A 5,099-nucleotide genomic window follows, 5' to 3' on the forward strand; every position below is an offset into this window, starting at 1 on the left:
AGCTGCTGAGAGCCCCCGAAGGAGCCGACGTCGCGAGTGCGGCTGCCAGCCCCAGCCACCTCCCCAGCACGGCCCCCGCGGCCCTACCAGCCCCCAGCAGCTGGCCCCAGAGCTGGGTCTCAGCTGAACCCCCTGCTCTGGGCCCAGCGTCCCTGGCTGGGAGCTCTCCTGCACCTGGGCTTGGGGCCTGCCCTTCGCTCCGTGGGGCCCAGGCCGGCGGGGCCCCGGGGCCCCTCTGGGCACTCACCGTTGTCAGGCTGATGGGGGCGGGGTGCTCGCGGTACAGGATGTAGTCGATGCGGCGCCCTTCCCAGGGGCTCCCTGCTGCCGAGGGGTCGGGGCGGCCGTCCCGCAGGATGGGACCCGCCAGGTACGTCCGCCTGCCTTCCTCTTGCTCCAGGGTCCTGTGGGGTGCACGGGGAGCCGTCAGCAGGGTGGGCCGAGTGGGGCTCTGCGTGAGCTTAGGTGGGGGGCTGCACGGCAAGGGAGGGCCATGCACAGGGTACCCCCAGTGTCCCATTACCCTGTGCAGGGGCGGAGGCAGCGCCTGCCTTGGACCAGGGCTGTAAGCCCCTCTGCCCCCCCAGAACTACCGGACGCCTCCCTCCCTCCCCTCCAGTGCTCTGGAACCCACAGAGCCCCCGTGCATTTCCCTCCCCCAGTGCTCTGGAACCCGCAGGGCCCCTGGACCCCCCCCTCCCAGCACCCAGAACCCATGGAGCCCCCGGACGCCTCCCTGCCCCCCCCTGGAACCCGCGGGTGCAGCCGTTACCTTTTCAGCTTCTCTGGGGTCGACACGGCCTCCTCGTGGATCTCCAGGTAGTTCAGCAGGGTGCCTGCAGGGACGTGAGCAGCAGTTAGAGCCTCCCCTACTCTGCCATTCCCCCCACCCCACAATCTTCCTTCACCCACGGGTACCTCAGCAGAGATCTGGGGGGGTGGCGGGGAGCAGGGCTGGGACAGCAGGGGCTCCGGGTCGGGAGGGGCATGGGCAGAGCTGGGGGGCAGGCCTAGGCTAGCAGGGCCTCTGAACCCCTGACCCCCGCTGTCTCACCCTGAGCTCCCAAAGGCTGGGCCCCTGGGAGGATTTGGATCTAGATGTTTATCTGCAGCCCCAGACAGGGTCCCGGTGCCACGGAACTGAGACAGAGAGGGCAGCAAGGCTGCGCCGGGCGCTGGGCCGGCCAGACACGTACCTATGGCCCAGGGCTGGTCCTGCCTGGGCCCCACTCGGCATGGGTCTTGGTACTGGCGGAAGATCTCATGGGTCTGCTCCAACTCATCCCCTGGAAAGAGCCGGCAGAGTGAATGGGCCCATCTGCCCTCCCCCATCCCTTCCAGGCCGCCCTCTCCCCCTCTGTTCCTTGTGTGATGGAAATTTTCTGTCATATTTTTATGATTCTGATACGTGCCTCAGTTTCCCTCTATACTTTGCTGCTCCTGGAAGAGTGCAGGAGACACAGGTGTGCCTGGATTCACTGCAGGGAGCCACGGAGCAAGCCAGGATCACTGGGGCCTGACAAGCCAGCCCAGGAGTGTCGGAGGCCACGGGCGTGCCGTGGGGAAGTGTGTGAACCCTTGGGGTGCGGCACGCTGGAGGGGTCACTTACAAGGGATGGATTACAGGCTGGGCATGGAGCAGACCCTGTAACTCCGCAACACCTGGTCACCCCGCCAGGCTGCTTTCCTGCCCCCCCAATCCCCATGAGCTCCCTGCCCATTCCCATGGGCTTCCCCCCCAACCCCCATGGGCCCTCCCCTGGGCCAGGCCCCACCTGAGGAGCAGTTGTCGAAGTTGAAGTCCCCGCAGAACATGTCGAAGGCGACGACGTCCCCGCGCTGCGCGTGGGTGTCCTGGAACAGCTGCACCCAGGAGAGCCCCATGGTGAGCTGGTCACAGCGGATCTGTGCATGGGCTGGGGGGGGACAGGGCTCGGTTACTGGCTGCACCCCAAATCCAACCCCTGCAGAGCTCCCCCTCAGGGATTGAGCAGCAACAGAGCCAGGAGCCCCAGGGCAGGAAGCAAGCGCCCCCCACCCACCACTCATGGGGTCCCCTCCGCTGCCACTGGAGACCCTGGAGTCAGGGGAGCCTTGGCCCCTGGCTGGAGGGTCAGCGCTGGGAGCTCAGCCCAGCCCAGAGGACAGGTGCCCCCCCCTCGCTCGCAGGGGGCCCTGTGGGGCAGGGCTAGGGAGGCAAGCAGAGGGTGTTGGGGCTGAACCGGAGGCCCGAGTGCCCAGGTGCCAACACCGCACCAGCACCAAGCCCGCTCCAGGGAGAGGTCTGAGGCTGAGTTGTTTCCAGGAGCAGAATGGGGAAGGGGGGGCCTGAGGGTCCGTGTAACACTCCGTACCTCGGGGGAACCCCCTGCACCCCTGTGTTCATCATAATATGATTGTGTGGTATCCAGCGCAAAGTTTGTCATGTCGGGTGTCTGCGGATTCGCATGATGCACTGAGCAGTGTTGTTATAGTGATGTTATGGGCTGTAATTTCATGTATATAGTTACGAGGCTGAAAACGTGTCCTCATGGCTTAAAACAAGCACAGGCAAAACTCTCCAGGAGCAGAGGGGCAGTTCACACCTCATCAGGGCATGTATGGGACAAACCCAGCCCAGCCTCACAGGAACAAAGGACACTGGCCTAGGCAGCAACAAAGGATCTGTTGGACTTTCGAGTGAGTCACCCCCCTTCCCTTGGTCAGTCAGAGACTGCGATGAGGAAATGCTCACCTGACTCTGAAGGGGGGGGAGGGGCAAAGCCAAGAGGGAAGAAAGAACATGATAAAAGGGAGAGACGTTTGCTATCCTCTCTCTCTCTCTTCCACCTACATCTACAGACATCACTACCAAGAGACTGAAGCGCTGATCAAAGGGGAGAGCCTGGCTGAAGAGCAACCAGCCAGCCTGTGGTGAGAAGCATCTAAGTTTGTAAGGGCATTGAAAGTGTTACAATCAGATTAGAATGCGTTTTGCTTTTATTTCATTTGACCAAATCTGCTTGTTATGCTTTGACTTATAATCACTTAAAATCTATCTTTGTAGTTAATACATGTGTTTGTTTATTCTACCTGAAGCAGTGCCTTTGGTTTGAAGTGTGTCAGAGTCTCCCCTTGGGATAGCAAGCCTGGTACAGATCAATTTCTTTGTTAAATTGATGAACTCATATAAGCTTGCAGCATCCAGAGGGCATAACTGGACACTGCAAGACGGAGGTTCCTAGGGTTGTGTCTGGGACCGGAGATATTGGCTAGAGTCACTCAGTTGCACAATCCAAGGAGCAGCTTACATGCCAGAGGCTGTGCGTGACCAGCCCAGGAGTGGGGGTTCTCACAGCAGAGCAGGGGAAGGCTGGCTCCCAGAGTCGAGGGGTGGAGTGACCTAGCAGATCATCAGTCCGGTTAACACCAGGGGAACGTCACAATCCGGACGGCTGTTTTCTCCCTCCCCAGCCCCCGTGGGCGAGAGCCCCTGACTCACCTCCGTAACACATACTGTGACCCGCTGGAGCGTGCAGGTGTGTGCAGTTCAGGTAGCCCACAATCCTCTGCCCTTGTGCTGACCCCAGCTGCACCTAGCACGTGCACACGGAAACGTTGTCGGTTACAAGCTGGAGGGCCACCGACATGGTCGGGCCCCACACAGCACAGGCCCCATTGTGGGGATGGGTGGGGGTGCAGGCGTCTGGCCAGGGCGATAGTCAGAGCCGCGGGGAAGGAGGGTCAGTTTCAGCCGTCAGAGTAGGGCATGGCTGGGAGCTGGGAGGAGACGACCCCGCTGCGGTTCATGGACCCACGTGTCCGTCACCCCACGGGTGCCCTGGACTCAACCCTTATTGTCTGGCTGGGGTCCCAGCACCTTGTGGGGTGGGAGCCCGGCTCCCAGGGCACATCTAGACAGCCTGCGACAGCGAGCCCCCAGCGCAGGGTGGGCTCGTCCCCGGGGTCAGAGCCGAGCTCCAGCCCCAGCCATGTCCACATGGCCGGTTGTGAGCCCTCGCACGAGCACTGCTAGCCCCAGGCTGCCCCGCCGGGAGGCTGCTGCAGGGCTGGGCGGACACACCCTGGGTGACTGTTCCCAGCTCTGGGAGGAGGCAGAGCCCTGGACAAACAGAGCAGTTTCCATCCCACGCTGGGGTCACTGCTGGGGCAGGCGTTTCCAGGCCTGGCTAAGGGGGAGCGAGTGGCCGGGGCGGCAGCGGGGTCAGGTGCCCAGGGGCCCGTTGTCAGAGGCTGAGCGCCCTGCAGCCATCCTGCTGGCTCCCAGCCCCGCTGCCGAGGGCTCTCACTGCTCTCCTGGCAGGGCCGTTCCCGAAGCGCCTGCTCCCCGCCAGGCCCTGTCCCTGCCTGGGCTGCAGACACCCACTCCCCTGGAGCCGTCCAGCTCCGGCTGCAGGCACTGCCCGAGGGGCGTCCCCCCCACCGGCTGAACAAGAGCATCGGGGGGCCCTGCCCCCGCCACCCACTGCTGGGAGCCCCAGCTCACAGCCCCCTGTCTGGGGATCCTGGGATTTGGGGCAGACGCAGGCAGCTGCTGCTTGTGGGACAGCTGGAAACCAGCTGTTTGCTCCTTCCTGTGGATGGGGCTAGGCTGAGGGGGCGGGGCATTGTCCCTCCTCTGCCCATGGGGCGCAGGGGGCCCCAGGGTAACCAATCCCCTGCACGCAGGGGTCACCGGCTGAATGATGCACGTGTGAACACGGGGGCTCAGACTCGGGGCCTCCCCACAGCTGGGAGGCCAGGACATACGGGGAAAAGGGAGAGGGCCCAGAGTCACTCGGGGACTCCAGGGCGGAGCTGGGAAGAGACCCCAGGAGTCCCGACTTCCAGTCCCCTGCTGTAACCCGCTCCGCCACCCAGGCCCCCCTCTGCCCAAGCAGGCCCAGCGCCCTGCAGGGAGCGGTGGCACGTGGGCGGATGCAGCACTGCGCTGAGCAGGGCAGGGAGCAAATGCCCCAGGCCGCCCTGCAGCGCCCCCTTCAGGCTGGCAGGGGAGAGGCCACACCAGGCCCAAGGTGGTAGAGGGTCCTGGGCACCCCGCAGCTGGAGCAGCTCCTCACCTGCACGGAGAGCAGCCCCTTGGCAGACAGCGCGTCCTC

General features: G+C 63.8%; 1 long non-coding RNA gene across 1 annotated transcript; it reads right to left on the bottom strand.

Annotated features, from left to right (window-relative positions):
• Positions 1-259: 259 nt before the first annotated feature.
• LOC113407788 lies at positions 260-1,282 on the bottom strand. The gene is made up of 3 exons (XR_003899907.1): positions 1,197-1,282; positions 773-836; positions 260-404 (listed from the first exon to the last, which is right to left on the bottom strand). It is a non-coding gene; the product is annotated as an uncharacterized LOC113407788 (long non-coding RNA).
• Between the last annotated feature and the right edge of the window lie 3,817 nt (positions 1,283-5,099).

The sequence above is a fragment of the Terrapene carolina genome, unplaced genomic scaffold (genome assembly GCF_002925995.2).
Source record: "Terrapene carolina triunguis isolate 2854851 unplaced genomic scaffold, T_m_triunguis-2.0 Scaffold385, whole genome shotgun sequence".
Taxonomy (NCBI): domain Eukaryota; kingdom Metazoa; phylum Chordata; order Testudines; family Emydidae; genus Terrapene; species Terrapene triunguis.